Source organism: Salmo salar, chromosome 08, assembly GCF_965601325.2.
Source record: "Salmo salar chromosome 08, fSalSal1, whole genome shotgun sequence".
Lineage (NCBI taxonomy): Eukaryota > Metazoa > Chordata > Actinopteri > Salmoniformes > Salmonidae > Salmo > Salmo salar.
The window spans coordinates 2,727,501-2,750,359 of record NC_138298.1 but is presented as its reverse complement, the minus strand read 5'-3'; the positions used below and the strand labels follow the sequence as shown (position 1 = coordinate 2,750,359).

Genomic DNA, 22,859 nt, shown 5'->3' with positions numbered 1-22,859 from the left:
TATTGATGCTCCGGGCTGAGAGTCACTTCAGTCCGCCCCAATTTCACGGAATGCAATATCACTTGTACCCGACTATGTATTAATGCCCCACACCAAACGCCACTTTAGCTGGACAGAAACTCACAGATACACTTTTACCAATCCCAGTTTCACTGATGCTACTTGGTTACAAACGTGATCAATCCCAGTTTTACTGATGCGCCTAGTCGAGCGCTATTTCGACTAGTCCCAGTGTACCGATGCAACTTGACCTAACAACTAATTATCCGACTATATATTGGTGCTCCTAACTGATGACCACTTCAGTTAGCCCCAATCTCACGGATATCTCTGGGTTAATTTATTTGCACCCGACTATGTATTGATGCTCCGAACTGAGAGTCACTTCAGTCCGTCCCAATCTCACGGAATGCAATATCCCATGTACCCGACTATGTATTAATGTCCAAACCAAACGCCACTTTAGTTGGACAGAAACTCACGGATACATTTTCAGGCCTATAACAGCAAATATCCTTGTACTCAGCCTTAACGTTTGTCTATATAATTTCGTACAATATTAACAGTAATTCATGCTCACGCCCAGTACTACTGATAAAAATTTGGATAAAGACTATAATACAATATGCAGATTTAGTTTTAACAGGCTCTGCTTTCCTTTTTTAGTCGAGCTCGTTGATCAGTTTCCCGGGGCAAGCAGAATCGCCGATGACTCCTGCGGACAGGTCACCCGTCCTTACGAGATTGTCCCGGACTTGTCTCCTCTCACATCAACCATTAAGGCATATTGAGCAGGACTAGGGGCTCTACAGTGAAATAAGACAGTTATCACTAACCAGGACAGTAATGGACGAGGCATATTGATATTAGAGAGAGGCATGCATAGCCAAGTGAACATATGGGTCCAGTGAGTGGTTGGGCTGGCTGGGCGACACAGCGATTCAGACAGTCAGCAGGCCGATGCTAACAAGCTAGCAGTTAGTTGACCAGGGCTAGCAAGTTAGCAGAAGGGCCTTTGGGGGATGTCGCGATGGAGGTAAGTCTGTTTTTGCCTCTTCGTGCGGTGACGTCGATAGACCAGTCGTGGATTAGTAGGGTTCCAAGTAGTTGCTGGTCTTCAGCGGACGTTGCGCCTGAGGGGCCTGTTGGAATCCTCGGGCAGATTATGCCAGTATTCTAGTTGTATTCGATCAGCGGGGTTCCGTGCCCCGTACCAGCAGTAGAAGAGGTCTGGATATTGTAGCTTCAGTGGTAGCCCAGGAGCCCAAGCCGGGCTAGCTTCAGGCTAATTGGTGCTTGCTCCAGGAGGGAAACGCTAGCCAGGAGTAGTCACCCGGGATTGCGGTTAGCTAGTTGCGAAGATCCAGATGAAAATGTTGAGTTTGCGGTAGGAATCCGGGGATATCGAGAGAAAAAGAATAGGTCCGTTATGCTCTTGTTTGAGTCACGTTGTACGAACTGGCGAGATCTTTCCGAGCTAAAGTTTAGCTGATGACCGCTAGCAGTGGTTTGCTGACTGATAGCAGGTAGGTAGTTCAATTAGCTGGCTAGCTTCAGTTGAGGGATTCCAGATCCGAAGTAAATAGAAATACTTTAGAAAAAACAGATCCACGCCACATTGGGTGAGGCGGGTTGCAGGAGAGTATTTAGAAGTTGAGGTTTAAGAAAATAATTTAAAAAGATATATACAAGGCACACAAAAAGACAAAGATGTCTGACTGCTACGCCATCTTGGAATGAATCTGGTCTTCCTGCTGTCAGAGTGCTTTTGAAATGTGAAACTGCTTCTTAGCTCTGACCCTGTGTTGGCTGCCCCATGATTGGAACTGCCTTCAGCCTATATGTGGATGCCAGTAACTTAGGGGCAGGTGTAGTGTTGCTTCAAGCAGATGGGCGTGATGAACATCCTGTTAGCTGTTAAACTTTCGGGAGAAATAACTATCAGTTGAATTATTCAGTGGGGGAGAAGGAGGCCCTTGCAGCATATGTGTGGTCCCTATTGCGGTTTACACTGACCACAACCCACTTACTTTCCTGCACACCATGCTTTGCCCAAATCGCAGGATTATGTGCTGCTGTTTGTTCGTGCAGGCGTTCCATTTGGATGTACGACATGTAAAAAGTGTGGGTAATGTGGTGGCTGATGCGCTTTCCCGTGCACCGATTTAGTCGTTTTTCCGACGCCTTCGTTGTTTTCATTTTTGGTTGGTGGTCTGTACAGGGTTTATTTTGTCCTTCCTGTTGCTCTGGCTTCTACTCTCCTGTCACTTGGTCTCCATTTCTTTCTCTTAAATTGCTTCCAGGTACCGTGGTTGCTGAGGTTGGATGGGGTCAGGTGATTTGGTTGGGTTGATATCATGGGCATCCGGTGGGCCTCTTACCTTTTATGGTTTGTATAGTATTTTGTGTCTGAACCTTTATTAGTTATGGTTTTTGACCAGTTGTATTGGTGTATTGGTGTGGTTGTGGGTTTTGTTTTCAGGGCTTTGTTAGTTCCTGATTTTAATAGGATGGGGTGTTACACCCCCTCGGTTTCCCTGCCTCCTCCTCTGTGTTTATATTTGCAGATTGGGGACAGGTGGAGCTGATTGGGTCGTTATTAACCTGTTAGTGCTAGGGGGCAGCATTTGCACGTCTGGATAAAAAAAATGTACCCGATTTCATCTGGTTACTAATCCTACCCAGTAACTAGAATATGCATATACTTATTATATATGGATAGAAAACACTCTAAAGTTTCTAAAACTGTTTGAATGGTGTCTGTGAGTATAACAGAACTCATTTGGCAGGCAAAACCCTGAGACATTTTCTGACAGGAAGTGGATACCTGATGTGTTGTATTGACTTTAAACCTATCCCATTGAAAAACACAGGGGCTGAGGAATATTTTGGCACTTCCTATTGCTTCCACTAGATGTCACCAGCCTTTACAAAGTGTTTTGAGTCTTCTGGAGGGAGATCTGACCGAACAAGAGCCATGGAACGATGATGTCCCATTAGACACCTGGCGCGCGAGTTCATGTTGGGTACCCTCGTTCCAATACGTTATAAAAGAGTATGCATTCGTCCACCTTGAATATTATTCATGTTCTGGTTAAAAAAGGCCCTAATGATTTATGCTATACAACGTTTGACATGTTTGAACGAACGTAAATATATTTTTTCCCCTCGTTCATGACGAGAAGTCCGGCTGGCTTAGATCATGTGCTAACAAGACGGAGATTTTTGGACATAAATGATGAGCTTTTTTGAACAAAACTACATTCGTTATGGACCTGTGATACCTGGAAGTGACATCTGATGAAGAGAATCAAAGGTAATGGATTATTTACATAGTATTTTCGATTTTAGATCTCCCCAACATGACGTCTAGTCTGTATCGCAACGCGTATTTTTCTGGGCGCAGTGCTCAGATTATTGCAAAGTGTGATTTCCCAGTAAGGTTATTTTTAAATCTGGCAAGTTGATTGCGTTCAAGAGATGTAAATCTATAATTCTTTAAATGACAATATAATATTTTACCAATGTTTTCTAATTTTAATTATTTAATTTGTGACCTGACTTGACTGCCAGTTATTGGAGGGAAACGATTTCCTCAACATCAATGCCATAGTAAAACGCTGTTTTTGGATATAAATATGAACTTGATAGAACTAAAAATGCATGCATTGTCTAACATAATGTCCTAGGAGTGTCATCTGATGGAGATTGTAAAAGGTTAGTGCATCATTTTAGCTGGTTTTATGGTTTTGGTGACCCTGTCTTTGACTTGACAAAACATTACACACAACTCTTGTAAATGTACTGTCCTAACATACTCTAAATTTATGCTTTCGCCGTAAAACCTTTTTGAAATCGTAAAACGTGGTTAGATTAAGGAGATGTTTATCTTTCAAAGGGTGTAAAATAGTTGTATGTTTGAAAAATTTGAATTTTGACATTTATTTGGATTCAAATTTGCCGCTCTTGAAATGCACCTGCTGTTGATGGAGTGCACCACGGGTGGCACGCTAGCGTCCCACCTAGCCCATAGAGGTTAAGGTGACAAGTTGCACCTGTTTTTGGGATCAACTAGGTGATAAAAGGTCCTGATGCCCAGTCCTGCCCCTCTCTCGCTCCACAAGCACCATTTTGTTTTGTGTTCTGGTTGATTGGTTTTGATTAGGTGCACCTTTAACACTTACACACATTTTACCTTCATCCATGCATTTCCATTACATCCCTCACATGCCTACTTTCACACTTCACAAGTTAGTTTTCTTGTTCAAATCTAGGCCAAGAACTATGCCTCCCTCAACAGTCATATGTCGAACAACATCCCTTATTGTACAAGTAATATCCCTCCCAGAAACACTGTTCATCTGACTCAGATATGATACTCCCCATCGCTTTATTAACACGGTTAGTGAAAACCCTTGCCAAAATCTTATTAGTATTCCGTAAACTTAACGGCCTAAAAATTTCCAGCTTCTCCATTTATTTTATAATATTTAACAGTCTTGTGGACAATGATTCTGAAACTGCCTGTTCCATGTACACATACACGTCCAACAATACAGATGATAAAACTCACTTTTCAGCCCATCTGATCCGACTTTTTTCCCCTATTACTGGCCAAGACAGCCTCCTGTATCTCCTTCACTATCATCTTTGTCATACATTTTTTCGTTCAGCATCAGATAATTTAGCATCAATAAAACCTAAAACCTCCTCACTACAGCCTTGATCGCCACCCCCCCCTCCCCCATTGCCCCCATACATGGACTCTTTTCAAAGTTATGTACAGCAGCCTGAGCTTCCATAAAGCTTGCCACATCATAACCCTCCACCGTATCAACTTTTTCCAGCTCAATGTCAAGTCGTTTTTTCAAAGATATCCGCTCACTCTTTAACCTCTCTGGGCTAGGCGGGACGAATTCGTCCCACCTACGTAACAGCCACTGGCAGCCTGTGGCGCGATTTTCAAAACGTTAACAATCCTATTACTTCAATTTCTCAAACATATGACTATTTTACAGCCATTTAAAGACAAGACTCTCGTTAATCTAACCACACTGTCCGATTTCAAAAAGGCTTTACAACGAAAGCAAAACATTAGATTATGTCAGCAGAGTACCAAGCCAGAAATAATCAGACACCCATTTTTCAAGCCAGCATATAATGTCACCAAAACCCAGAAGACAGCTAAATGCAGCACTCACCTTTGATGATCTTCATCAGATGACAACCCTAGGACATTATGTTATACAATACATGCATGTTTTGTTCAATCAAGTTCATATTTATATCAAAAACCAGCTTTTTACATTAGCATGTGACGTTCAGAACTAGCCTACTTCCGGGGAATTCGCTAACATTTTACTAAATTACTCACGATAAACGTTCACAAAAAGCATAACAATTATTTTAAGAATTATAGATACAGACCTCCTCTATGCACTCGATATGTCCGATTTTAAAATAGCTTTTTGGTGAAAGCACATTTTGCAATATTCTAAGTACATAGCCCAGGCATCAAGGGCTCGCTATTTAGACACCCGGCAAGTTTAGCACTCACCATAATCATATTTACTATTATAAAAGTTTGATTACCTTTTGTTGTCTTCGTCAGAATGCACACCCAGGACTGCTACTTCAATAACAAATGTTGGTTTGGTCCAAAATAATCCATCGTTATATCCGAATAGTGGCCGAATTGGTACAGTGATACATTTTGATGTAAATAACTATATACAAAATATAAAAATTGTATTATAACTAACGCCCCCAAACAAGTACCAATTTGTATTTATTTTTTAAATAACAAGGGTAACTTTTTACACACATTCAATGTATAATGTAAAATATTGTGAAGACCCTCAGTCCTCTACACAATCTTGTGCTGCTGGTGCCATGGCCCATAGCAGTCTCTTTCTGCTGTAAAGCATAGTTACTGAGCAGGTGGTACAAGTGATGGGGCATTTCCTGTGACAAAGGGCACAACGTCGCCTCCTCACTGTGCCCTTTTTGCCCTGAGGCACATTCATGCCTGCAGAGATGAATTTGGGCAGGTGAACACCACTGGTTGATGAGCAGAAGAGACAGAGGTAGAGGGGACAGAAGGTGCTGCAGTGGACTTGCTGTAGCCAGATGATGAAGGAATTCACCACAGCAATGTCAATGAAATGATAGAAAAAAAGTATTGTACCATTTCATGGTCTTGTGGAGAACATTATAGTAGCCTATCAGCGCATCTGACAGGTCCACACCTCCCATACTCTTGTTGTAGTCCTTGATAGATGCAGGAATGGGGACATTTTGTGTGGTCCATGCCCCAGTAGCGCCCTTCACACGCCTGACGATGTGATCTCCACTGAAGGACTTGTGGATACTGGAGCACATGACCACCTCTCTGGTATCCACCCACTTCACAAAGAGCAGGCCATTTTGGCAAATCCATCTCATGCTACCCCGCTCAGCCCGCTTAGGCATGTCATTCACCTTGGTCTTTGGAAAGCCCACTCTGTTGGTCCAAATGGTGCCACAAGCCCACACATCCAGCCTCCTCAGGTCTGTGAACAGGGTAGGGCTTGTGTAGAAGTTGTCCACAAGAAGTTTGTAGCCCTTCCCCAGCAGTTGAAAATCGAATAATTCCATGACGGAATCATAACTGAGTCCCCTACTGGTCGCAAAACTGCTCTTCCCCTCAAAAAAAAATTGCACTTGTATGCACACGCAGAATCAGCCAAAACAAACAGTTTGTAACGCATGTATTGTTTTAGGCCGATTCTGGCCTTTGAGGCTACCATCCTCTCATCGATGGAAAGCCTTGCAGGCCTCAACCACACTGTGGTAGAGAGGTTTTATTTTGCAGATCCTATCATACCTTAATGTGCCTCGCTTCTTCTCGTTGTCCTCATCAACTTCTGGGTCACTGATATGAAGCGCCCGTGAGATTGTCAGAAACCTTTTGCATGACATGACAGTGGAGTGGAGGGGAAAGGCAGTTGATAGAGGGGAGCAGTTTTCCAGTAGTGTTTCAGGGTTTTCAGCTTCACAAGACCCATGTAAATGACCATTGACAGGTAACAAAAAATATCTGACATGGAAATGGGCTTCCATGCCTCTTTCTTGCCTGCCTGCTTCTTAGAATCAATAACTGATGAGGTGAAAAACAGCTGAAAAAGTTGCATGGGGCTGTAGTTGGAGGTCATGTCCAGCTGAGGTCCTGGTGGCCTTTTCGGTCTGAATATTGGAGGTGGTGGGCCCACATCCTCCTCCAGCACAGAGTGCCAATGACCCTCCTCCTCTCTGATTGCAGGTTTATCTTTTCCCCACCTCCGCTTCTTTGTCACAGACTTCACACCTGGCCGGGCGTGGGGTAGGTGTGGAACCGGAGACAGCAGGGGTCCGGCTAGATGAACCAGCTCCTGTGGGGGATGGGCACCTTGGCAGTGGGGGCTCCCAATCAGAATCGGAGGGACTGTGAAATAAAGACACAGACACATATTATATATAGAGTAGAGAACCTCAATCACTATGGTGAGGTGCTGTTCCATTCCATGTTTAGATAAAATACATGTAAAAAAGATCTAATATATACAGACACACACTCATAATGTTTAGCCATGTACTTCACAAATTTCATTACTGATTATATATATGTCAAATAAAATATATATATTTTTTTAAATGTGTTTTATATCTCCAAAACAACTCAAATTAATAATATTTCATATTATTAATTTCAAACAACGGCATGAGAGGTACTTATCAGTCCAAAATTGCATCCTCTGCGTGCAAAAACATTTCTTCAAATTGAGAGTCCAAACTTGTCTCACTATCTGACTCATCTTCAAGTAACTCTGTGTCACTATCTCTATCAATTTCATCAATAATATCGTGTAGATCTGTATACCTGGCCTTTGCCTTCTATTTTCCAGATTTACTCATCATAATTCTATCGATAAAATAGCGGAAAATGATCTCGACTCAATACTGCTACGCGCAAACAATGTGGCTCCTTCAGGTAGAAATTTCAATGGTGAATGGCTGTGTTTAGTTGGTCTTCCCGGATATAACCATTAGATATTGCCGTTTACCTCAACTCATTGGCTATCTACCAAGCTAGATTTCAAGACGATCAGTGGTCATTGGGCCGAAATACAGTCAATCAACGAAGCACTGGTCATATCATTGGCGCGCAATGAGGTCATTGTTTGGTGTGTTAAAATCAGTTATTTTCGGTCAATACGTCCCGCAAAAACAAACATCAAGTATGGTTGTGTTACTAACAGACAGAGGATTGCAATGAAACCAACCATGACTGGATAAACGTACGTTTAGTGTGAGTAATTACATCGAATGTTTCGTTGAAGGAGATGGAATTGATGACACTAGCCGTTTACAAAATGTTGCATGTTATGCTATAAAAATTGATTTTATTGAACAAAACAACCATTTATTGTGAAGATTTGAGCCTTTTGTATTGCCAAAAGAAGAAGATCTTCAAAGGTAATTGAATATTTTATTGCTATTTCTGACTTTAGTGACGCTAATGCTTGTGTGTGCGGGACGCTGTCCTCAGATTATTATAATGTATGCTTTCGCCGTTAAGCCTTTTTGAAATCTCACACAGCGGCTGGATTAACAAGATGTTAAGTTTTTAAATGATGTAAGATACATGTATTTACAAGAATGTTTAATATTACGAATGGTGTATTTAGAATTTTTGCTCTCTGCTATTTCACCGGATGTTAGGCAGGTGGGACGCTACGGTCCCACGTAGCCCAGAGAAGTTAATATTGACAGATAACGCTCACCATGAGTAGAAGTATGATGTTTATTGTTTCCATCATCAAGACTCAGTCTTTTTCTTCTTCTTGATCTTGACCAGTGTCCTTTCCTTCGCTTCTTTCCTCACTCTTTGGACTTCATCTGAGGGCACGTCACGCACAGTGTCCTTCCTCTTCGAGGATTCACCCTTCACCTCAATTTTCAGGATTAGTGTCAGATATCCTCTTGAGGATACCCTAGGATAGGGGGCGCCACAGCGCATTTTGAAAAAAAATCGTTCCCATTTTCAACGGCCTACTAATCAAACTCAGAAGATAGGGCATGCATATACTTATTATATATGGATAGAAAACACTCTAAAGTTTCTAAAACTGTTTGAATGGTGTCTGTGAGTATAACAGAACTCATTTGGCAGGCAAAACCCTGAGACATTTTCTGACAGGAAGTGGATACCTGATGTGTTGTATTGAGTTCTAACCTATCCCATTGCAAAACACAGGGGTTTAGGAATATTTTGGCACTTCCTATTGCTTCCACTAGATGTCGCCAGTCCTTTCACAGTGGTTTGAGCCTTATAGAGTCAAAACTCAGTGAATGACAGGAGTTTGAAATTGGTCACAGGGGATGGGCCATCACCATTATGACGCCGGCGGCCATGTCTGCCCCCACCTTTGGAAACGGTTTTAAAGGCAATGAATGCATCCCCCTCGAATCTTATTGGCTCTCTTGGTGTTAGTGGCCCTGAACATTTATTTTATACAACGTTTGACATGTTTGAACGAACCTACATGCGCGAGGATTGCTTTCAGTATGAAGTGCAGAGCTGCGTTTGGAGAGAGCCATAGGACGCGCTACCAACATCAGGCTAATGGAACGTGAAGTATGGACTTTTTGACCGAAAATACATCTGTTGTGGACCTGGGATGCTTTCTGATGAAGACAACTAAAGGTAGGCGATTATTGACAATATTATTGAAGATGATATGGTTCATACTGTTGCATCCAAGATGGCGCCGAGCACTGTATATTAGCTGATTTTCTGAGTATCGCATCTCCTTTTATCGCAAAGTGTGATTACCCAGTAAAGTTAATTTAAAATCTGGTATGACGGGTGTTCTCAAGAGATATTCATCTATAAATGTTAGATTGACAATATACATTTAAAAAATCGTTATAGTATAGCAATTTATTGAAACGTAGCATTGTTTACCGGGACGCTTTTGAGGGGAAATTAGGTAGTCAACGTCAGACAGAGATGTAAAATGCTGTTTTTATATATAAATATGACCTTTATTGAACAAAAGAATGCATGCATTGTATAACATGATGTCCTAGGGGTGCCATCTGATGAAGTTTGTAAAAGGTTAGTGCTACATTTAGCTGTTTATTGATAATATGTGATGGAAGTGGTTGGTCGGAAAATGGCTATGAAGCTGCTTTTTACGATGGACTCATCTAATATAATCTAATGATTTGCTTTTCCTGTAAAACCTTTTTGAAATCGGACGACGTGGGTCGATTCAGGAGAGGTGTATCTATAAAAAAAAAAAAAAAATATTTTTAATTTTTGTAAAAAATTATGATAATTTTTTAATGCTAATTGGCGATATGATTTTTCGCTGGATTTTGATCCCGCTAACGGGATCAGATGCTCAAGAGGATATAAAACCTTCATGATCAGCACACCCTGCACCTTCAGACGGATCCTTGGCCGACACTCCTCCTCCACCCTCAGGCTCCTTTCCATATTCGACGACGCCGTCCAAGAACTCTCCGTCCATGCTATACCCGATTCCATCTGCCACAGTAGATTCATCACCTTCTTCTCCTTCACCATCCTGGCCTCCTTTTTCTCCATCACACTCTCTTCTACCACCTCCTCCTGTTGTTCCATGTCAACACCGTCTGTTGCTCCAGTAAACGTGCAGTGGATGCCGCTCTCACCACAGCCATTGCAAGGTCTTCCCGCTTTCGTGATGCACTCTTGCATAATGCCCTTGTATTCTGCATTGCCGACATTAAAAAATCGTGGCAGTTCCGGACTACGTGGCCAGGCTGAATACAAATTCGGCACACTTTAACTTGCCTGTCGTGTATCACACGGAAGTATTCAGGAACCTCCAACATCTCGAACTTTTCAGAATACGGTAGTGAGTGCATCACGTCTGTGAACCGGACCTTGCAGAATCTTGTGACATCCGCGATGTCCGTTACCAGCCATAATCTCCTCTAAATCAGAAACCGCCGACACACCCATCCTTCTAATTTGGCAACAATAGCATCATCGCTAATATTCACGGATAAATTCATGAAGGACGCCACCAGTTCATCCGATGAAATGTCCCTCACCATTACCGTACACCATTTGATTTTCAATCCATCCATCAGTCACTCCTTCCCATGGACATGCGACATCGTTATCTCGTACTCCTGATCCCCCTTGCATCTGCACCCTGTCACCGCTCCGCATGCCTCCTTTATCCCTCACAGCAATTCCATCGTTAGTTTATGATTCCCAGTGATATCCACCGCCACAGTACAAGCCATATCATAGAACTTTTCCCTCGACGGTGGTGCACGAGGATTATTTTCTCCATGTCCCGCACTCTTTCAGTTTCCTCGCGATGGTCAAAAGCAACTCAACTAATAATAAAAATATATATATATATATATTTCAAACAAATTGCCAAGCAAAATATATATATATATATATATATATAAAAAAAGCAGCAAACAACAATTCCCTCTCCTACAAAACCAACTGGCCTGCAACAGCTTCCTCAATCACTGACCCTGCTTAGCTTCTGAGATCAGATGAGCCCAGGCTAGCAGGCCACCCCAGCTAGCAGACAAGACAAAACTGAGGACAAAATGATACACAGGGAAGGGGAAATGCAAAACAGAAGAAGCAAAAAACAAAATATAAGTTAAAAAAGGACCAGCGGGCCTGTAGTCTACCACCAAGACCACCACCTTACCCAGGGCAAAATAAAATAATTGTGAAACAGAACAACAATAATACACTCAACAAAATAACTCGGAGCACAATTTCCTGGACGCTTTAAGTTTTGTGACATTTCCCTTTAAAGCAGCTCATTTATATTTGTACAACATTTGAATATTACATTTAAATTTGTTAAAAAGTACATGTTAAAAACAATAGAAACAACCATGAATAAATGTATTTTTCTTGTAAAACATCCAATCTGTAAAAGCCATTTCAATTGTGTACAAATGATTTAACAAAAGTAAAACATTTTTAAGACATAAACATGTTTAAAAAGTGCTATTCTGAATCCTGTCCTTCGGGGCCCAGAGGAAATCCCTCCCCTAGGTGCCGCAGCGCTGTCAGGCCGTGACCGCCGGGACCTTGGGTGTTGTGGGGGACCCTTTCAGCAGAGCAGGATGGGCCACGTTGCGACATACCGTTGTGGGGTCGCCTGTAGCAAGCCCGCGCACTGGACACACTGGTTCCCGCTCCTGCAAAAGAGAGAAGAGCACGATGTTTAGCTGAAACGGTTACTGCCTTTTTTTCCAGTTTAAAATGTCTTAACTTCTGGAGCTGGACATAGTGTGCAGGGAGCAGGAAAGAGACTGGGGCTCGCAGGTCGACTGGGATCAGCCTCAGGGTTCTGAGGTAAGATCCCAGCCAGAACCTGAGTCTTGTTGTGACCGGGGAGGTGGCAAGAGTGAGATGTAATGCAGTGTAGCGGCTGCCCAGGAACAAGTAGAGGTCAGGAAAGCTTCCCCCACCCCCTTGGACCTGGGCCTCTTGACCACATCCCTCCTCAACCTCTACCACTTGCTTCCCCACAGGAACTATCTGTTCCAGAGCTAAAAGAGTTATTCGTGGGGGGATAAAAACAGAACTGATTAATAAAAGCACAGGAAAAATCACAGCTTTAATGATTAAAAGTCAGCTGTCGTAGTCCCCAAAAACCCAGTTCCTGTGTTACTGTCCCCAGGATCCCACTCCAGTTACCACTTCCTCCTCCCTCCCGGTCAAACTTTCCCCCAGTACCCTTATGTCAGTCATTTTAACAGTCAGTGGTAGTCTGGTCAAGTCTGGGTCTGCCCATGGTTCGAAAAATTGTGCTTCTGTTTTGTCTCTGTTCAGTCTCGCCCCAGAGGCTCGTCCGTACCGGTCTGTCTTGTCCAGGGTCATGTCGACAGATATAAGGTTGGTGCTTAAAATGTTGACAACGTCCATGTAAAAAACGCACTTGGCAGTCATCCCACCCCGCTCCCCGGGATACCCACTACACTGATCCGCTGGTCCCTTCGCAAGACCTGTGCCAGTGGTTCGATGCAGGCCACAAACAGAAGATGAGATAACAGACAGCCCTGACAGACGCCGCAATGTACACCCACTGCTTTTGACAAATGCCCATTTACAAGGATTTTACTGGTGATATCCTCATACAGCAGTCCCACCCAAGCTAAGAACTTGTCCGGGAAGCCCATTTTTTGCAGTACCTTGAAGAGGTACTGGTGCGAGGCCCAATCAAAATCTAAATTTAGGACTACAAGCCGCATGTTTCTGTCTCTCGCATAACAGATGGCATTTCTGATCAGTACCAAGCTGTCCGTGATCTTCCTTATGGGAACGGCACAGGTTTGGTCCGGGTGGATCATCTCCCCTAAAACAGAAGACATTCTGAGTGTTAGAACCTTAGTAAAAAGTTTACAGTCAAAATTTAAAAGGGTAATCGTTCTCCAGTTTCTCATGTCAGTCCTGTTGTTTTTCTTATATAAAAGAGTCATGATCCCTACTGTAAAACTGTCAGGGAGTTAGTCAAGTTGTTCAAAGTCAGTAAAGACAGAAGTTCTCTGGCAAATGCCAAACGTCCTGCACGGTGTTGGGCTGTAAGCACAACCCCCACCTGTGGACGTCGGGCCCTCATACCGCCCTCATGGAGTCTGTTTCTGACCGTTTGAGCAGACACATGCACATTTGTGGCCTGCTGGAGGTCATTTTGCAGGGCTCTGGCAGTGCTCCTCCTGCTCCTCCTTGCACAAAGGCGAGGTAGCGGTCCTGCTGCTGGGTTGTTTGCCCTCCTACGGCCTCCTCCACGTCTCCTGATGTACTGGCCTGTCTCCTGGTAGCGCCTCCATGCTCTGGACACTACGCTGACAGACACAGGAAACCTTCTTGCCACAACTCGCATTGATGTGCCATCCTGGATGAGCTGCACTACCCGAGCCACTTGTGTGGGTTGTAGACTCCGTCTCATGCTACCACTAGAGTGAAAGTACCGCCAGCATTCAAAAGTGACCAAAACATCACCCAGGAAGCATAGGAACTGAGAAGTGGTCTGTGGTCCCCACCTGCAGAACCACACCTTTATTGGGGGTGTCTTGCTAATTGCCTATAATTTCCACCTGTTGTCTATTCCATTTGCACAACAGCATGTGAAATTTATTGTCAATCAGTGTTGCTTCCTAAGTGGACAGTTTGATTTCACAGACGTGTGATTGACTTTGAGTTACATTGTGTTGTTTAAGTGTTCCCTTTATTTTTTTTAGCAGTGTATAATATTCTACCTCGAGGTTCAGCAGGTGCATAAATGTTCAAACGAAACTTCACCCCCCTCCAGTCTGCATCAACCACTAAAACCCTCCCCTGTATGACAGAAGAAAAAAACACCACACAAAAGTCCCTATCCCCAAACAAAATCCCCACACCAGAGGAGTGCACCCGCCTATCCCCCATCTGGACTCTCCCTTCGCCCACCCCCTTGAAAAAACAGAAACATTTCCCATGTCCCTTAACCTGTTAGGGCTAGGGGGCAGTATTGACACGGCCGGATAAAAAACGTACCCGATTTAATCTGGTTACTACTCCTGCCCAGTACGTTGGTGGGACGATTTAGTGCCACCTACCCTAGAGAGGTTAAACTGATAAGAACAGATTTTTTTTTTGCACTCTAGGCCGGGTTCCCGCGGGTGGTTAGGGTTAGGGTCCTCCTAAGCTGGCCTCTCTACGGCCAGCTTACAGGGGCCACGCGAATGGACGAGGCACGTGGTGCTCGGCCCTGTCTGCTCGTTCGGCACTGTTTAGTAGTTGGACGCCATCCGGCACGCTTGGCTGCCCTCTTGCACATTGATGCACCGCTGTCCTCCCCGTGTAGCACGGAGGTCGTGGGGACAAGTGCTGCCCGGGGTCACTTTGACCCAGCCCGGGGACAGAGGGGGAACAACAACCATACCCAAAAGGCACAATATCCACAACCGAGGGAAGGTAGTGTAGGAGGGGGGGGCGTTTTTAGAATCCATACGCAAACTCACACTGGGCCCAAGGGCAGTACGGGGGGCAGACTGGCCGTTCGCACACAGTGCCCTGCCCCAGAATGTTGAGTCTGTGAGTTCTGAGTCAGGACGTTCCACTAGTGTCCACCACCTCGTCTCAGTTAGATGTTGTATCCTGTCCGTGGAATGTGGAGGCTGTGACAATACATCTAGCTATCAGTAGTGTAGGCAACCACGTCTCAGTTATCCAACACTTGATGTTGTATCCAACTTACTAATACAGGGAAGTACTTATATGTCAGGTTGGGTTGTTACAACAGTTTACATGTATGAACACTGGGGAAGAGGTATCAGCTATATCCAGCATGACTATTATGGGTAACCTGTTCATCTTTGTTACAACAATGCACTTGTCTCTATGTGTGCATCTGTACGGCAAGCACAGTGTCATCAGTGATGGACCTGAGCTTGAAGAAGAATACCTGGGTGTGGATGGGAGACTTGACCTTAACAGGGTTCCTTTCATCGAGCTTAAACAGTACAGCAAACATGGTACTTTCAGAGTGACCTTGTTTTTGAGAAACTGTTTATTTCTGTATTACATGATTGCAACTTGCTGAAAAGTGTCAACAGTGTTCCTATCATCCTGATTAAGCAATACAGCAAAAAATGGTTCTTACAGAGTGCATCAAACATGATTTAGACCTTGTTTGTGAAAAACTATTTATATCTTTATTTCATGATTGCAACTTGCTGAAAAGTGTCAACAATGTTCCTTTCATCGAGCTTAAACAGTACAGCAAAATGGTACTTAGAGTGACTCAAACATGACTTAGACCTTGTTTTTGAAAAACTGTTTATTTCTGTATTTCATGATTGCAACTTGCTGAAAAGTGTTAACAGGGTTCCTTTCATCGAGCTTAAACAGTACAGCAAAATGGTACTTTCAGAGTGACCTTGTTTTTGAGAAACTGTTTATTTCTGTATTTCATGATTGCAACTTGCTGAAAAGTGTTAACAGGGTTCCTTTCATTGAGTTTAAACAGTACAGCAAAATGGTACTTTCAGAGTGACCTTGTTTTGAGAAATTGTTTATTTCTTTATTACATCATTGCAACTTGCTGAAAAGTGTCAACAGTGTTCTTATCATCCTGATTAAGCAGTTCAACAAACATGGTACTTACAGAGTGACCTTGTTTTTGAGAAACGGTTTATTTCTGTATTACATGATTGCAACTTGCTGAAAAGTGTCAACAGTGTTCCTATCATCCTGATTAAGCAATTACAGCAAAAAATGGTTCTTACAGAGTGCATCAAACATGATTTAGACCTTGTTTGTGAAAAACTATTTATATCTGTATTTCATGATTGCAACTTGCTGAAAAGTGTCAACAATGTTCCTTTCATCGAGCTTAAACAGTACAGCAAAATGGTACTTACAGAGTGACTCAAACATGACTTAGACCTTATTTTTGAAAAACTGTTTATTTCTGTATTTTATGATTGCAACTTGCTGAAAAGTGTTAACAGGGTTCCTTTCATCGAGCTTAAACAGTTCAGCAAAATGGTACTTTCAGAGTGACCTTGTTTTTGAGAAACTGTTTATTTCTGTATTTCATGATTGCAACTTGCTGAAAAGTGTTAACAGGGTTCCTTTCATTGAGTTTAAACAGTACAGCAAACTGGTACTTTCAGAGTGACCTTGTTTTTGAGAAACTGTTTATTTCTTTATTACATCATTGCAACTTGCTGAAAAGTGTCAACAGTGTTCTTATCATCCTGATTAAGCAGTTCAACAAACATGGTACTTACAGAGTGACCTTGTTTTTGAGAAACTGTTTATTTCTGTATTTCATGATTGCAACTTGCTGAAAAATGTTAATGGAGAATATCGGGGTATGGATGGGGGACCTGCGTTTGACGGAGAAGACAGGGTTGTGAATGGAGGCCTTGAGTTTGACAGACCCGGATTACAAGGGAGATCTAGAGTGGCCCGCTCTATCCAAGGTTGTTGGAGTGACCACTCTATGCCTGACCTCATTGGGGTAGAGAAAGGTTATTGCTACAGGAACATTTGTAGGAAATTTGACACCTGGAAAGTTACTTACTGGATGACATTGATGAAACCATACCAAGTGTATAAACTTGATGGTACATGTCTGCCTATCACTCTAGTGTGCTACTACGGAAAAGGAAAGCCTGACGTCTCAGTGTTCTCTGTGGTGTTTAACTGGAAGACAACGTCTACTCAGTCTCTAACAGCCAGTGGATCACAATACAAGGCAGGTCTACAGATCTTGTTGAACTGTGCATCTGGACGATACATGGATGGCCCTGGAACAGCCCTGGTAGATCGTCCTTACTACACAGCCTGTCCTGTGGTCTGTACCGGATACAACGTGAACACTGGCGCCAGACTACATTCCCTGGGTCTCAGTGTACTGAAGACTGAAGGTGTGAGGATGATGGACCCGGGATTGGTCTCACTGAATCTGACACTGCTCGGTGAAAGTATGGGGGATATGTTATAATCCTAACAGTTGAAATGTTATATTGCATTAATTTGGTAATATGGTGATGTGGACCTCTTTTATCAATAAATGACAGTGGTAGCACTTGACAGTTGCTTGAGCATAATTTATTTTTACTGGCATTCAACAGCATTATAAACCATGGCTATAGTGTTAGTGTAGTGGTGCTATTGACAAGTGGAGCTGTACATTTCACTTTCCATGTAAGTCATTACCTAGAGCATAGTGGTTAACATGTCATTAACCTCTATGGGCTAGGTGGGACGCTAGCGTGCCACCCGTGGTGCACTCCATCAACAGCAGGTGCATTTCAAGAGCGGCAAATTTGAATCCAAATAAATGTCAAAATTCAAATTTTTCAAACATACAACTATTTTACACCCTTTGAAAGATAAACATCTCCTTAATCTAACCACGTTTTACGATTTCAAAAAGGTTTTACGGCGAAAGCATACATTTAGAGTATGTTAGGACAGTACATTTACAAGAGTTGTGTGTAATGTTTTGTCAAGTCAAAGACAGGGTCACCAAAACCATAAAACCAGCTAAAATGATGCACTAACCTTTTACAATCTCCATCAGATGACACTCCTAGGACATTATGTTAGACAATGCATGCATTTTTAGTTCTATCAAGTTCATATTTATATCCAAAAACAGCGTTTTACTATGGCATTGATGTTGAGGAAATCGTTTCCCTCCAATAACCGGCATTCAAGTCAGCGTCACAAATTAAATAATTAAAATTAGAAAACATTGGTAAAATATTATATTGTCATTTAAAGAATTATAGATTTACATCTCTTGAACGCAATCAACTTGCCAGATTTAAAAATAACCTTACTGGGAAATCACACTTTGCAATAATCTGAGCACTGCGCCCAGAAAAATACGCGTTGCGATACAGACTAGACGTCATGTTGGGGAGATCTAAAATCGAAAATACTATGTAAATAATCCATTACCTTTGATTCTCTTCATCAGATGTCACTTCCAGGTATCACAGGTCCATAACGAATGTAGTTTTGTTCAAAAAAGCTCATCATTTATGTCCAAAAATCTCCGTCTTGTTAGCACATGATCTAAGCCAGCCGGACTTCTCGTCATGAACGAGGGGAAAAAATATATTTACGTTCGTTCAAACATGTCAAACGTTGTATAGCATAAATCATTAGGGCCTTTTTTAACCAGAACATGAATAATATTCAAGGTGGACGAATGCATACTCTTTTATAACGTATTGGAACGAGGGTACCCAACATGAACTCGCGCGCCAGGTGTCTAATGGGACATCATCGTTCCATGGCTCTTGTTCGGTCAGATCTCCCTCCAGAAGACTCAAAACACTTTGTAAAGGCTGGAGACATCTAGTGGAAGCAATAGGAAGTGCCAAAATATTCCTAAACCCCTGTGTTTTTCAATGGGATAGGTTTAAAGTCAATACAACACATCAGGTATCCACTTCCTGTCAGAAAATGTCTCAGGGTTTTGCCTGCCAAATGAGTTCTGTTATACTCACAGACACCATTCAAACAGTTTTAGAAACTTTAGAGTGTTTTCTATCCATATATAATAAGTATATGCATATTCTAGTTACTGGGTAGGATTAGTAACCAGATTAAATCGGGTACATTTTTTTTATCCAGCCGTGCAAATGCTGCCCCCTAGCCCTAACAGGTTAATAAAATTGCAACCCCACATGAATTCCCCCTGCCATTGTTTACATACATAAAATCCCTCCATATTTTTCGTACTTCTAAAACACACATATTATCCCAGTGAGTCTCTTGAATACATAAAATATAAGAATCCCTCATTTGTAGTATTCTATTAAATTTTCCTATTGTTCTCACACCATTTGCATTTATCGACATTATTTTGACAAAACTAATAAATAATAAAATTATAAAATATAATTTCATTATCCTCTACCCTTTATCCAGTTTCTTTCCTCTTCCACCCTTTCTCTCCCCCCCTCCGCTGCTTTCCTCTTCCTGTATCTTCCTCTCATTCTTTCAAACTTTTCCCCATCATCCGAGTCCGATATCTCCTCCAAGTCCATTTCATCCAGCCAACTTTTCTTCTTTATACCCTCGTCCGTTTTGCTCCCCGTGTTCATCGCCGTTTCTGGAATGTTCGTTGTGCTCCCCGTGTTCATCGCCGATTCTGGAATGTTCGTTGTGCTCCCCGTGTTCCTCGCCGTTTCTGGAATGTTCATCTCCGTCTCATGTGTAGTCGTCGTTGTGCTCCCCGTGTTCATACCCGTCTCTGTTATTGTCATTAAACTTAAAACCCTCTCCATTTCTTCACCCCCCGAGGTACTTGTTTGTGCTGTGCTTTCCCCCAAAACCCGTGAGTCCCCCGTGCTTCCCCCCAGTCCACTTCCCCTCTCCTCCTGAAAACTCCATCTTCTTATTTCCGAATCCATACTGCTCCCAATTTCGTTAATCTTCTGGTCTTCCTTCTTCTCCCTTCTTCCTTCCTCCGTCTCTCCACCTTCCACCACGTCCTCTCCTCCATCTTCTTCTCCTTCTTGCGACGATACAACTGCTTCCTCGAATAGTAATTGACTCCCCTCTTCAGTCATAACTTCTCCACAGTTGCACTCCGCCAATCTCTTTCTGCATCTTCCACAAACATTCCTTTCCTTCTCTCCGACACACTCTCTCGCATAATGGCCTTGATTGCCGCACTTGAAACACTTGAATTCAGGGCAATCTTTAACTATGTGCCCAGGTTGTATGCACAATCGACAAACTCTGACCTTCTTGTCATGGATCACCCTGAAGTATTCAGCTCCCTCCAGCGTCTCAATTTTTGTGGAATATGGCAATGATTTTACTTTTTCCGTAAATTTAACTTTACAAAACCGTGTTCCGTCAACCACCTCCGTTCCAGGCCAAACTCTCCTCCTTATCTCCGAGACGGCCGTTACTCCCCAGCTACTCAGCTTGTCCAGTATAACTTTGTCTTCGATGTATACCGGGAGATTCATAAAAGACACCACCAATTCATTTACATTCACATCTCTCGCCAGAATCCTGGTGTCCTTTATCCGTAAACCGTCCATTAGCCGTTCTTTACCTTTTCCGTTTTTCATCGTAATTTCATACTTCTTCTCGCCTTTCATTCGGCATCCCACCACCTCTCCACACATCTCCTTAATTGCTCGCAGTAATTCCATCGTCGTCATCTTTTCTTCTCCCACCAACTCAATTGCCACCGTGTATTCTTTGCCATATTTCATTCCTTCTTTATTTTCGTTTTCCTTCCGTTGCGCATTTTCGTTGTCTTTGTCCGTTCCGTTTGTCGTTGCCATGTTGTCCGTCATTGTAAATCAAAAATGAAAGCGAAAAAACCTCCCCCAGGCAGCAAAACTGCAGGGGGGGGGAAACTAAACAAAACTAAAAACTATCCAAATGAAAAAACAATAAATTATATTGCAAAATCCAAAAAATAAACGAAAATAGCTCTCGAGCAAACACTCTCAAGCAAACACTCACAGCTCAATTACTCGCACCTGTCGTCACTTCTCCAATCAAGGATTAGCGCCCCCAGGCTGGTATGGCCGTAAGCGAGAAACAATCTCTTGCTACAACATATATAGTCAAAGTGAGTCTGATAAACAGACATTGCATTTTCACCAATTAGATAAGCAGCTTGAACTTTGTGTCACTGAAAAAGTAGAAGAAATTACAAACACTGTTCCCATCACTTTTTAGCACAGGTAGTTGGATAAAATACAAACTTTATTTCCTTTCATCATTTGAACAGGGCAAAGGAGCACAAAGCACACACAAGCTGCATTCAGCAACAATATTCTTGTTTGTCTTATAAATACAAGGCAGATGCTAATTGAAAACACAAGGAAATTTGATCCTATTAAAAAGGCAGGAAGCTGCATTTAGTCAATTCATCATTAAATGCTTACTACAAGGCAGTGTTGCTGATGAAATAGTGCAAGAGCACACCCTCGTGGACAAAATGCTTACAGCACCTGGTATTACCAGGCGGTCTCCCATCCAAGTACTAACCAGGCCCGACCCTGCTTAGCTTCCGAGATCAGACGAGATCGGGCGTACCCAGGCTGATATGGCCGTAAGCGAGAAACAATCTCTTGCTACAACATATATAGTCAAAGTGAGTCTGATAAAACAGACATTTAGTCAATTCATCATTAAATGCTTACTACAAGGCAGTGTTGCTGATGAAATAGTGCAAGAGCACAACCTCGTGGACAAAATGCTTACAGCACCTGGTATTCCCAGGCGGTCTCCCATCCAAGTACTAACCAGGCCCGACCCTGCTTAGCTTCCGAGATCAGACGAGATCGGGCGCACCCAGGCTGGTATGGCCGTAAGCGAGAAACAATCTCTTGCTACAACATATATAGTCAAAGTGAGTCTGATAAAACAGACATTTAGTAAATTCATCATTAAATGCTTACTACAAGGCAGTGTTGCTGATGAAATAGTGCAAGAGCACACCCTCGTGGACAAAATGCTTACAACACCTGGTATTCCCAGGCGGTCTCCCATCCAAGTACTAACCAGGCCCGACCCTGCTTAGCTTCCGAGATCAGACGAGATCAGGCGTACCCAGGCTGGTATGGCCGTAAGCGAGAAACAATCTCTTGCTACAACATATATAGTCAAAGTGAGTCTGATAAACAGACATTGCATTTTCACCAATTAGATAAGCAGCTTGAACTTTGTGTCACTGAAAAAGTAGAAAAAATTTCAAACACTGTTCCCATCACTTTTTAGCACAGGTACTTGGATAAAATACAAACTTTATTTCCTTTCATCATTTGAACAGGGCAAAGGAGCAGAAAGCACACACAAGCTGCATTCAGCAACAATATTCTTGTTTGTCTTATAAATACAAGGCAGATGCTAATTGAAAACACAAGGAAATTTGATCCTATTAAAAAGGCAGGAAGCTGCATTTAGTCAATTCATCATTAAACACTTACTACAAGGCAGTGTTGCTGATGAAATAGTGCAAGAGCACACCCTCGTGGACAAAATGCTTACAGCACCTGGTATTCCCAGGCGGTCTCCCATCCAAGTACTAACAAGGCCTGACCCTGCTTAGCTTCCGAGATCAGACGAGATCGGGCGTACCCAGGCTGGTATGGCCGTAAGCGAGAAACAATCTCTTGCTACAACATATATAGTCAAAGTGAGTCTGATAAAACAGACATTTAGTCAATTCATCATTAAATGCTTACTACAAGGCAGTGTTGCTGATGAAATAGTGCAAGAGCACACCCTCGTGGACAAAATGCTTACAGCACCTGGT

At 42.6% G+C, this 22,859-nt stretch overlaps 5 non-coding genes across 5 annotated transcripts in view; all 5 read right to left on the bottom strand.

Moving 5' to 3' along the window:
• Positions 1 to 21,540: 21,540 nt before the first annotated feature.
• Positions 21,541 to 21,659, bottom strand: LOC123741235 (5S ribosomal RNA). Its single transcript, XR_014372904.1, has one exon. It is a non-coding gene; the product is annotated as a 5S ribosomal RNA (ribosomal RNA).
• A 139-nt stretch (positions 21,660 to 21,798) lies between these two features.
• LOC145881598 (5S ribosomal RNA) lies at positions 21,799 to 21,917 on the bottom strand. The gene has a single exon (XR_014393171.1). It is a non-coding gene; the product is annotated as a 5S ribosomal RNA (ribosomal RNA).
• A 139-nt stretch (positions 21,918 to 22,056) lies between these two features.
• On the bottom strand, positions 22,057 to 22,175 carry LOC145885558 (5S ribosomal RNA). Its single transcript, XR_014397141.1, has one exon. It is a non-coding gene; the product is annotated as a 5S ribosomal RNA (ribosomal RNA).
• A 409-nt stretch (positions 22,176 to 22,584) lies between these two features.
• On the bottom strand, positions 22,585 to 22,703 carry LOC145851846 (5S ribosomal RNA). The gene has a single exon (XR_014373699.1). It is a non-coding gene; the product is annotated as a 5S ribosomal RNA (ribosomal RNA).
• Positions 22,704 to 22,842: 139 nt separating this feature from the next.
• LOC145852426 (5S ribosomal RNA) overlaps positions 22,843 to 22,859 on the bottom strand; it is a 119-nt gene continuing 102 nt past the window's right edge. The window contains exon 1 of the ribosomal RNA XR_014374281.1: positions 22,843 to 22,859. This exon is cut by the window's right edge and continues 102 nt beyond it. This is a non-coding gene — a ribosomal RNA (5S ribosomal RNA).